Source organism: Pelophylax lessonae, assembly GCF_965119305.1.
Source record: "Pelophylax lessonae genome assembly, chromosome: 4".
Classification (NCBI taxonomy): domain Eukaryota; kingdom Metazoa; phylum Chordata; class Amphibia; order Anura; family Ranidae; genus Pelophylax; species Pelophylax lessonae.
Window position 1 is genome coordinate 443,509,954 of NC_138771.1, and position 12,708 is coordinate 443,522,661.

General features: G+C 44.7%; 1 protein-coding gene across 1 annotated transcript in view; it reads right to left on the minus strand.

Moving 5' to 3' along the window:
- Positions 1–9,334, minus strand: part of LOC309554047 (leukotriene C4 synthase-like) — a 180,777-nt gene extending 171,443 nt beyond the window's left edge. Inside the window, exon 1 of the mRNA XM_082255572.1 lies at positions 9,200–9,334. The gene's annotated coding sequence lies outside the window, so the exon portion shown is untranslated. The remainder of the gene's footprint in view (positions 1–9,199) is intronic.
- Between the last annotated feature and the right edge of the window lie 3,374 nt (positions 9,335–12,708).

Sequence of the window (12,708 nt, forward strand, 5' to 3'; positions counted from 1 at the left end):
CAAGATGACCTGGGCTCAGAGGAAGTGGATTAACCACTTTACCACCGGAGGATTTTGCTGTCCTACGTCCAGGCCACTTTTTGCGATTCGGCACTGTGCGACTTTAACTGACAATTGCGCGGTCATGCAACGTCGTTTTTCCCACAAACAGAGCTTTCTTTTGGTGGTATTTGATCACCTCTGCGCTTTTTATTTTTTGCGATATTAATAAAAAAATGCGACAATTTTGAAAAAATAACAATATTTTTCTACTTTGACAGTTACAAAATATCCAATATATTCAATTTTTGTCATATATTTAGGCCAAAATGTATTTAGCTACATGTCTTTGACAAAAAAATTCTCAATGAGCGTATTTTTAACCGCTTTAAGACCGGAAGATTTTACCCCATTCCTGACCAGGCCATATTTTGCGATTCGGCACTGCGTTACTTTAACGGACAATTGCGCGGTTGTCCGATGCTGTACCCAAATTCAATTTATGTCCTTTTTTTCCCCACAAATAGAGCTTTCTTTTGTGGTATTTGATCACCTGTGCGATTTTTACTTTTTGCGCTATATAAAAAAACAGCGACAATTTTGAAAAAATAACAATATTTTTCACACAAGGGGAGGATCGCTGGACGATAACTAACCACTTTGCCGCAGTAGTATCAATGTGAGCGGTCGGCAAGTGGTTAAATGATGTTGGCTCAGATTTAGAACATCTAGAGGCAGAAAAGAGTACTTTTTTGGAATGAAGCAAAAGATTGTTTTTTTATTGTATCTTTTAAAGTGCTATTCATTTTTATCTTGTTTTTTTTTTTCTTTAGTTCTGTTGAGCCACCTGCTCACCACTCACAGCAAATATAATGCGAGTGGGCAACAGGTGGAGGAGCAGCAATGTACATGTATGTTGTCAGATTTCTTCCTGGTCGGGGGGTCACATGCCCCCTGCTGACCCATGCTGTGATTGGACACAACACGGGTTTGGCAGCAGAATTCAGCTAACAATTTCTGCTGAAGCCTGCTGATTGGCTGCGTCCAATCACAGCACAGAGTTCTGTGTTTACAAACAAAAGTGAAAAGTGGGGAGAAAAAAAAACAGGTAGATCAGTAAGTAAAAGCAGCACGCATTACACTTATTAGGTACTAAGTTAACCCCTTAATTTCCCCTTGATGTTAACCCCTTCCCAGCCAGTGTCATTAATACAGTATACAGTATACAGCTCTCAGCCTGGGAAATCAGACGTTTGTCTAGGAGAGCAAAAGCCACGAGCAGGTCCAATAGGGATCGGATCATTGGGAGAGTCCGGATTGGAATTGACCTTACAGGCTTCACTAATAAAGCTATCTGGTAAGCGTATATACTCGAGTGTCTTACATGCGGTGAGGTGGAGGTGCATACTTAGCAGTATTACACCGGGATCATATATTCCATAGCAACCCCACATGAAGTTCTGGTGGTGATGGACTTTCTCTTTCACGGACCCTGATTCTGTTTATATTTTATATACTTTTATACATTTAAATTTCCTTTTGTGAGAGACTTATGACTATATGCGATAGGTTTGGTCATCCAATCATATCAAGTGGTTGGTTTTAGGTATAGCGCCGCTTGTGCTTATTTTAATACACACCTATATACAATGTTTTCCTTTATCTAGGCGGCTGCTTCTTTTAGTATTGTTGTCCAGGAGCATACCTGTGTATAAGTACAGAGCGCTGGGTGATTGAGCTTTAAGTTGTTTCTTGGTGCTCGGTCCTTCTTTTTGATATACAGTATCATCACTAATCATTTAATTAGAGAGCAGGTCAATAGATAGAGGTCAGCGCCGGTGGGGGACTTTCAAAGAGGAAAGGGACCACTCTGTGCAATATCGTTGCACCGAGCAGTTAAGTAGAACATTTCGTCGCCAGACATTACCCTCTCTCGGCGCCGCGCGCGCGCGCCGCCGGAGGCTCGCTCCCGCTGTATTCAGTCACAGCGGGAGTTGGGCCAGGGGAGGAGTGCCGGTGCTCCCCGCCGCTCTTCCCCGATCGTCGGGGAATCGAGTGTGGAGATCCGCCCGCTTGTGTGAACAAAGCGGGCGGATCTCCTAAGTGACAGGCAGGGTAAGATTGCAGGGTTCAGCATAGCTGAACCCTGGATCTGTCCTTGTGTCACACAGTCACCTCCCCCCACACACGTCAGTAAGCACCAGGCATACATTAACCCCTCTCTCTCCAATAAAAATTAACCCCTTCCCTGCCAGTGTCATTTTTACAGTAACAGTGCATATTTATAGCACTGATTACTGTAGTAATGTCACTGGTACCCCCAAAAGTGTCAAAAATGTCAGTCAAGGGTCCGATCTGTCCGCCGCAATGTCGCAGTCCCGCAAAAAAAATCGCAGATCGCCGCCATTACTCGTTTAAAAAAAAACACCAAAAATTACAGAAATCTTTCCCTTAGTTAGTAAACGCAATAACTTTTGCGCAAACCAATCAAAATACACTTATTGCAATTTTTTTTACCAAAAATATGTAGGAGAAAACAAATTGGCCTAAAATGATAAAAAAATTTAGAATTTTACATTTTTTTTTTGGGGGGGGGGGGGGGGTTTCATATAAAAAAATGTGAAAAATATTGTTATTTTTTCAAAATTGTCGCTCTTTTTTTGTTTATAGCTCAAAAAGTAAAAATCGCACAGGTGATCAAATACCACCAAAAGAAAGCTCTGTTTGTGGGAAAAAAAGGACGTACAGCGTCGCACAACCGCGCAATTGTCCGTTAGAGTCATGCAGTGCCGAATCGCAAAAAGTGACCCAGACGTAAGACAGCAAAATCCTCCGGTGGTAAAGTGGTTAAAGCAGACCCCCCCTTAGTCAAATTTATTTACCTGCCATTCGCTCCTCTTCTGCTTCCTTCAGCCTCCATGAGTGAAAGCAAAGCTATGTGTAAGATGTATAAGTTGGTGTAGTCATAGCAAACATAGGACTATAGACTCTCCTGTGACACCTCTCATAGTCCTAGCGATGTTACATGCGTGATTCAAATGCTAATCAATAACCTTATGTGACAGGTATTTCCTTTGGCTCCCAGTACTGATCGGAGTAATTCAGGTGCATAGGAAAGGTAAGCTGCTGGGGTCAGTGTTGCCAACCGTCAGTATTTTTACTGACAGCCAGTAAAAAATGGGCACTTTTCTCCTGCCAGTAAATGCCAGTGACAGCAAAAGGTTTCCAGTAAAGAATATAGCTGTGACACTCGGCTCAGAACAGAACTGCCCATGTGCAGTTGCAGTCTGGAGCCGGCTGAGACCATCTGAGTGCCTGCCACAGTATGTTCAGGGGGCGTCGGCAAGGGGCGGGTCTGGTGGAGGCAGTGCCTGAGCATGTTGTGTGACGTCATGATGCAAGGGAGCCAAGGGGAGTGGCTGGAGCCTCATGTTTGGGTCTGTGGGACAGGAGCAAGGCAAGGAGCGGGACTGTCAGTGCTGATTGGACTAGAGATGACTGAAGGGGACCACCTAGCATGGAGAGAGACTGTCACTGTGACTCCGGGGGGGACGTGATGTGACGGTGATCTGTGCTGCTACACACTGCTGTCAGTGTCACTGTGAGAGTCAATTTCATGTGTGTGTGCTGTCCACTCTAATTTCTTCGGAGTCCTGTCCCTGAGCTACTTACTATTTCGAAAATAAAATAAGAAATATGTGTTTTTGCCTTTAAAGAGGTTGTAAACTTATCTTAAAGTCTTTAACCTATAGGTAAGCCTATATTAAGGCTTACCTATAGGTGCTATAAATATCTCCTAAACTTGCACCGTTTAGGAGATATTTACATTGCATGCAGCCGATGACGTCATCGGTGCATGCGCTCTGAAGGAACAGCCACCCGTGCCGTTCCTTCAGAGCTCTATGCCGTGAACGGTAGCTCCCGCGCGCATGTGCGGGAATGATGTAATCGCGCCCCCGGCCAATCAGATGGCCGGAGGACTCGAGCGAGGTAGCAGGACATGTCGGCCGCCCTGTCGCTGAGCGGGCGGCACTGCGGGGGCTTCGCTTTAAGGTAAGTATTTTATAATGAGCTAGTATGCGATGCATACTAGCTCATTATGCCTTTGTCTTTACAGGTTTTTTTTTCCTCATTTGTTTCATGAGGGTTTACTTCCTCTTTCATATCTACCTTAAATCATGTTGCTAATTGCATATTGTATTGTTTGTAGCCTAAATACTGAAATTTGCACTTAAAACTGTAATTTTGTAACTTCTGGAAATGCCAGTAAAAACTTGGCTTTGCCAGTAAATTTTGGGTGTTGTGTCAGTAAATTTCAGTCTGGTAGGTTGGCAACACTGGCTGGGGTTGAGGTGAAAAAAACAAATTGGAAAGCATAGATTTGCTTTAGGGTAGTACCAGAGGAAACATGGATACAATAGAAGGTACATTTGCACATTTGCCATCCTAAAACAGCACAAAAGAGGAACATTGAAGACAATCCAATGAGGAAGAAAATTTAAATATAAGGCATAATTTCCCATTTTAGCATTTCCCTAATACAAATAAAAAAATGAAAAGTCAGTAGCTACAAGTATCGTGGCTGCTGACTTTTAAGAAACTCATACCTACCAGTCCATAAAGTTCAGCACTGTCTGCTATGCAGGTGATGCTCCTCATGGCTTCTCATCTTCCTTGCTACTGTCTTGCCTTTGGGAGCTTGAAGGCAGGGGAAGTTTTCCTTCTCTTTGTATGTGGCGCTGTGTTGCGAACCACTGTACAAAAGGGATGGAGGAGGAGAATAGCACTGTTCCCCTGCAGCCTCCATAGATATCACTGAGGAAGCAGTGATTCGTTTAGACAATGCCACACTGGATGACCTCTGCAGCCATCTTGGGTGTGGGCAATGCTTATAAGTAGCAGTATTCCGCTGTGGTTGGCACCCAGTTGCACAGTTGATATACTAGGGACATAATCATTGCTAGATAGGGATAGCACACTTAGCCCTAGACAAAGGTTCCTGATGAGGAGGGACAGACTAGGGAAATCATGGTCCACTCTTCTGGATATCCAAGCCACAGTACTAAAATCAAGACTTGCACCGGTCTTCTGCTGCTATTTGCCCCACACCTTGCCAATCGGTCACCCCTTTCTTAAAAGCTGTTTTGATAACATAAGATTTATCAAAGGGACAACCCTGCTGCTGGTTACTTGCCTTGTGTGTCAATCCTTTATAAACCTTCCACACCTACAGTATGTTGCCTGGGTTCTGTTTCCATACTATCTGGAACTCTTGAGCAAGTAGATGCTGGTGATGTCATAGACATTATACCAAGGGTTGGTGTTTGCAAAGGTTGCTCCTGTTCTCTGTTGCTTTCCACTTAACCAAATAATACATTTATAAGCCTCCATTCCTCCCACCAGGGTACCAACCACATGGCCCTGCCCACAACTTGGCCTAGTCAGCAGGATATCCCTAATACAACTGTTGTAACAGATGGGAGCCTAGAGACCACAATAGCACCCTGGGATAGGCTCTAGCACTGGTTACAAAATTCAATGGTTCTACCATCTCTATGAAAGAGTGGGGAGAGCGATTGGAAAGTGCAGTACGCCTCTATCAGGTGCAGGGCCAGACTGAGAATAAAATTCAGCCCTGGAAATAATTTCATACCAGCCCCATAGCATTATTATAGCAGCCCAACAGTATAAAGTCAATATTTTCTCTCGTTCATAAAAGGGAAAACCATGCATTTTAAAGCACATTTGAAGAGTGTATTATAGATAAGACAGATATGAAAGCATATAGGGCTTTATATATATATATATATATATATATTAGAGCTGCACGATTCTGGCCAAAATGAGAATCACGATTTTTTAGCTTGGAATAAAGATCACAATTCTCTCACGATTCTCTGTGTAACAAAAAAAATTGGGATAACTTTACTGTTACGTTTTTTTTTTTAATTCATTAAAGTTTATTAATTGCGTTTGAAAGACTGCTGCGCAAATACAGTGTGACATAAAATATTACAAGAATCGCCATTTTATTCTGTAGGGTCTCTGCTAAAAAAATATATAAAATGTTTGGGGGTTCTAAGTACTTTTCTATCAAAAAAACCGGATTTAACTTGCAAGCAACAAATGTCAGAAAAAGGTCTAGTCTTTAAGAGGTTAAACTTCCTTTCTCCCTGGCAGAGGGAAGGAAAAGATACAATGTAATCATTTTGTTTATAGTTATTGGGAGACTTATGCCGATAGGCGTTTGCGGGAGGAAAGATACAATGTAATCATTTTGTTTATAGTTACTGGGAGTTTTCCACAGCTGTTTTCTCTGCTCCCTCAGCTATGCAAAGAATCGAGCATATGCAGGTTTAGATCGTCAGGGGGGGTGAATCGAGATCGCGATTTTCATACGATTAATCGTGCAGCTCTAATATATATATATATATATATATATATATAAAGCCCTATATGCTTTCATATCTGTCTTATCTATAATACACTCTTCAAATGTGCTTTAAAATGCATGGTTTTCCCTGCAGGGGCTGCAGGCATGGTGCAGGAGATGCAGGGGTTGCAGGCATGGTGCAGGGGCTGCGGGCATGGTGCAGAAGATGCAGGGCTGTGGGTATGGTGCAGTAGATGCAGGGTTGTAGGCATGGTGCAGGAGATGCAGGGGCTGCGGGCATGGTACAGGAGATGCAGGGGCTGCGGGCATGCTGCAGGAGATGCAGGGGCTGCGGGCATGCTACAGGAGATGCAGGGGCTGTAGGCATGCTACAGGAGATGCAGGGGCTGCGGACATGGTGCAGGAGATGCAGTGGCTCTGGACATGGTACAGGAGATGCAGAGGCTGCAGGCATGGTACAGGAGATTCAGGGGCTGCGGGCATGGTGCAGGAGATGCAGGGGCTGTGGACATGGTGCAGGAGATGCAGGGGCTGCAGGCATGGTGCAGGAGATGCAGGGGCTGCGGGCATGCTGCAGGAGATGCAGGGGCTGCGGGCATGCTACAGGAGATGCAGGGGCTGTAGGCATGCTACAGGAGATGCAGGGGCTGCGGGCATGCTGCAGGAGATGCAGGGGCTGCGGGCATGCTATAGGAGATGCAGGGGCTGCGGGCATGCTACAGGAGATGCTGGGGCTGTGGGCATGCTACAGGAGATGCAGGGGCTGCGGACATGGTGCAGGAGATGCAGTGGCTCTGGACATGGTACAGGAGATGCAGAGGCTGCAGGCATGGTACAGGAGATTCAGGGGCTGCGGGCATGGTGCAGGAGATGCAGGGGCTGTGGACATGGTGCAGGAGATGCAGGGGCTGCAGGCATGGTGCAGGAGATGCAGGGGTTGCGGGCATGGTGCAGGAGATGCAGGGGTTGCGGGCATGGTGCAGGGGCTGTGGGCATGGTGCAGGAGATGCAGGGCTGTGGGCATGGTGCAGTAGATGCAGGGCTGTGGGCATGGTGCAGGAGATGCAGGGCTGTGGGCATGGTGCAGGAGATGCAGGAGATGCAGGGCTGCGGACATGGTACAGGAGATGAAGGGTTGTGGGCATAGTACTGGAGATGCAGTGCTGCAGGCATGGTACGCAGGGGCTGCGGAGGAGTCTCACTTAATTTTTGCTGAGGCGTCTTACATTTAAAAATGGCGTCGCCCGGCGCCAACACGTCACTGCACATGCGCCGTCTGCCCGGGAATAGCCGAACGTGTACGGGCTTTCCCGAGTGGGGGCGGTGCATGCGCAGTGTGCATGTTGGGCCGGCCAAGGCCATTTTGTTTTACAGGTGTCAGCAGCCCCAGGGCAGGGGGGACTTGCCAGCCTAACGGGAAATTTCCTGGTGTACCGGTGGGCCAGTCCGGCCCTGATTAGGTGCCCCACAAGTGGATTTCAGAACTATGTGTTTATGTAAAGGGCTTAGGGGAAGGAAGGTTATGAGGGTAACTTTTATGTTTGATTTAAGGTCTGCTTTAAAGCAGAGCTCCACCCAAAAGGGGAAGTTCCGCTTTTAGCATTCGCCTCCCCCCCAATGCCACATTTGGCATGTACCCAGTTTCGACAGGTACCCAGCTCCCGCTTCCGCTCGGGCCGCATAGGCGTCTTGAGTGGAAGAGGAGGCGGGGGGACTCGAGGAGACGCAGGGGACTGAAGAGAAGCCGCCGCTGCAGGTAAGTGCACTGGTCTCTCTGCATTGAAGGGGGCACGGCATGCTGTGGTCACTCTGCATTGAAAGGGGGCACGCTGTGGTCACTCTGCATTGAAAGGGGGCACGCTGTGATCACTCTGCATTGAAGGGGGCACGGCACGCTGTGGTCACTCTGCATTGAAAGGGGGCACACTGTGTTCACTCTGCATTGAAAGGGGGCACGCTGTGGTCACTCTGCATTGAAAGGGGGCACGCTGTGGTCACTTTGCATTGATGGGGGCACGCTGTGGTCACTCTGCATTGAAAGGGGGCACGCTGTGGTCACTCTGCCTTGAAAGGGGGCACGCTGTGGTCACTCTGCATTGAAAGGGGGCACGCTGTGGTCATATATATATATATATATATATATATATATATATATATATATATATATATAAATAAAACAATAAATATTGTATTGTTTTTCCTGTTTTTTGTGCACTACAAATAAAATATGCGCATTGGAATTCGTTCATATTTTTTTTCAAACTATAGTCCGGCCTCCAACAGTGTCTGAGGGACTGTGAACTGGCCCCCTGTTTAAAAAGTTTGAGGACCCCTGGAATAACCGAAAACCTAGGTGATACTTAGAGATACATCCACCACTAGGAATATCTTCAAATACCATAATTGAACATGTTCAGCTGCTACAATCATGCAGTTGCATACAACAACTGTATTACATAATGATTGTTCCGGTGTTATACCTCTCAATCTCAGTCTTCAATGGGCACCTGTATAAGTGTTTCAATTTATGAGTGGAAAAATAAGCAGCAGCTGTAAAAATAAATCAGATCCTAAAATACAGTTGCAAAGATTGCAAAAGGCTATAAAATATAGCACAACATCTTAAAAAAAAAAGCAAGGAAAACTTGATTTATGCTGAAAAATGTGCCTATGTGTGACTGCAACCTAATTAATTAATCTACCATTGTCATACAACACTAGATACTAATAAAGCTGGTACTATATATTGTACAGTCTATAATAAATGACAACTCCATAAATGTCATAGAAACGACCCTTCAGAATTATTTCAGAATCTTAACTTACCACGTCTCTCTTTTCGTCCAGTTGCACCTCCTCTGATATGTCCTGATCGTGGGAGTTTACATAAGAGCTCTGCAGAACTGTGAGTTTTATATTGCTGCAGGAAACATGCTCCCCTTGTAAGCGTTTTGTATTGTGCTTTGGTTGCAGGACATCCCCATCTGGCACACTGCTTTGGTCCCATTGTTTATAGCTACAGAGAGAAAAGTGCAAAAGAGAAGGGGGATACAGATTTTAATTGCATAAACAGTAAACATTTTAATTGCTGATGTAGTATTTCCTGGCGACTTAAGTATTACTTTGAGGCACCAGTTTGATAGAAGTCGCCTTTAAGTAGTACAGGAAGCTTTTCTAAATTTGGAGCGATTTCAGTAATGCTAATTAACACAGCTCTCATTGACTAAAGCCTCGTACACATGCAACGAATTTCCGCCGACCGGTCGTCCGTCTTTTGTCCAGAGTGCGTGTCTGTTGGTTGGAATGTGCTCTAGACTGCACACGAATTTTCCCGTACGACAGAATTCTACTTCAGAAGTGATGTCATGTGTTGGATTGCTTTGTATGTGTTCTTTCTCTCTGAGCATGCCTAGTCTTGCTCATAAGATTTTTCCCCCATCGAAATCTGTACTAATGAGACGAAAATCGGACGTGTTTTGACGGAGGACAAAAATTTTAATGCCTGCACACCAGGATTTTGTCAGCCGAAAAGTCGGAGTCGGCTGTCGAAAGCACCATACTAACAAGCCGAAAATCGGCAGATCGGTCGTTGGACGAAATTTCCCGGCAGAATTTCTTATCGTGTGTACGGGGCTTAAGCCTAGGTTCACACTGAAGTTCCAGAAAACCGTAATTATCAGTCCGACTTCGGGGGCGATTTCACAGCCATCTGTGCGGGTTCTTGCACAGATATTTATTGAAATCGCCCCCTGAAATCGCCAAAAGTAGTACAGAAGCTACTTTTGGGAATCGGTGTGGTGCATTGCACTAATTTGGACAGTGCCATTCCTGGCAATTGGCTCTGACAATTGCCAAATCACATTTCAAATTGAAACAATGTGAACTTGGGCTAACGCTCGAATCACACATATGCATGCTGCTTTTGAGCGTTTCTGTACTGCTTTTTGCTGTGCTTTCCACTTTTTTTACTGCGATTTTGCCACAATTTTACCGCGACTTGTGTTTTGGGTTTTTTATGCTTTTGTTTTTTTGGAAAATTAGTTGGGCAGATTTAAAAACGTGAATCATGGCAAAATCGCAGTAAAAACGCATTACGTGCTTTTCTGCAGCTTCTCCATTGAAGTCTATTGAACTAAAAAAAAGCAAACAAAGCACCCTTTCCAAAAACGCAGAGGCACAAAAACGCATTGATGTGAACGTGTTCTATAGGAACCCATGTTATAAAAATGTCCTGCATTTCTGCGAAAAGCATGAAAAAACTTATTGGTGTGAATGGATCCTTACATGGGATTTCATTACATGGGATTTCACATGTCATGCAAATTGGGGTCTCACAAGGCGGACCCTTAATTGCGGCAGTGTGAACCGAGACTTAGGATGCTCATTAAATGTTTTAGGGGCTGGCTTAGAATGCTCAAAACATTTTAATGAGCTGGCTTTCCATGAACTATTCAAAATTATTATTAGGATACTGTGGAAACTTCTGATACTGCAATGAAAAACACTGGGCACAGCACCATGCATAACCACTGCCAAAAGATTAGCCTTTGTGACCAGGTTAATCTCCAGACATTTTTTGGGGAGATGCTGTGCATGGAAAAAATAGAAAAATAAACACTAAAATCATTATTAGCAGACATAAACACAACTTACAACATTCCTGCTAAACCTGAAAGATAAAACTGTATTGCTCCTTTATTGTTGCTGTAGGCCTCTTGGCAGCCTCCCTGACCAGTTTTCTTCTCATCTTTTCATCAATTTTGGAGGGACGTCCAGATCTTGGTAATGTCACTTTTGTACCATATTTTCTCCACTCTATAATGACTGTCTTCCCTGTGTTCCATTGTTTATCTAATGCCTTGGGAATTCTTTTTTACCCTTCTCCAAACTTATACCTTTTAACAATGAGATTCCTCTGATGCTTTGGAAGCTCTCTGTGGACCATGGCTTTTGCGTCTAAGGGTGGCCATACATGTTCAATTCTCTTGTACAATTTTCCTTTAGATTTAGACTATGTAGTGTAAAGCTGGATACACACTATACAATTTTCTTTGGATTTTTTCCTTTAGATTTACCAAACCATTTAATATGTGGTCAAACCTAAACCATTTCAATTTGTATGCAATCAGGCAGGCCCTTGCACTACATAGTTGAAGGTAAATCTAAAGGAAATCAAACCACAAAAGTTGTATAGTGTGTATCCAGCTTAAGGGCCTGCTTAACCACTTAAGCCCCGGAAGATTTTACCCCCTTCCTGACCAGGGCCTATTTTGCGATTCGGCACTGCGTGACTTTAACGGACAATTGCGCGGTCGTGCAACGCTGTACCCAGCACAGATCACCGTCACATCACGTCCCCCCCGGAGTCACAGTGACAGTCTCTCTCCATGCTAGGTGGTCCCCTTCAGTCATCTCTAGTCCAATCAGCACTGACAGTCCCGCTCCTTGCCTTGCTCCTGTCCCACAGACCCAAACATGAGGCTCCAGCCACTCCCCTTGGCTCCCTTGCATCATGACGTCACACAACATGCTCAGGCACTGCCTCCACCAGACCCGCCCCTTGCCGACGCCCCCTGAACATACTGTGGCAGGCACTCAGATGGTCTCAGCCGGCTCCAGACTGCAACTGCACATGGGCAGTTCTGTTCTGAGCCGAGTGTCACAGCTATATTCTTTACTGGAAACCTTTTGCTGTCACTGGCATTTACTGGCAGGAGAAAAGTGCCCATTTTTTACTGGCTGTCAGTAAAAATACTGACGGTTGGCAACACTGACCCCAGCAGCTTACCTTTCCTATGCACCTGAATTACTCCGATCAGTACTGGGAGCCAAAGGAAATACCTGTCACATAAGGTTATTGATTAGCATTTGAATCACGCATGTAACATCGCTAGGACTATGAGAGGTGTCACAGGAGAGTCTATAGTCCTATGTTTGCTATGACTACACCAACTTATACATCTTACACATAGCTTTGCTTTCACTCATGGAGGCTGAAGGAAGCAGAAGAGGAGCGAATGGCAGGTAAATAAATTTGACTAAGGGGGGGTCTGCTTTAACCACTTTACCACCGGAGGATTTTGCTGTCTTACGTCTGGGTCACTTTTTGCGATTCGGCACTGCATGACTCTAACGGACAATTGCGCGGTTGTGCGACGCTGTACGTCCTTTTTTTCCCACAAACAGAGCTTTCTTTTGGTGGTATTTGATCACCTGTGCAATTTTTTGATCATGTGCTGTAAACAAAAAAAGAGCGTCAATTTTGCAAAAATAACAATATTTTTCACATTTTTTATATGAAATTCCCAACAAAAAAAATGTAAAAATCAAAATTT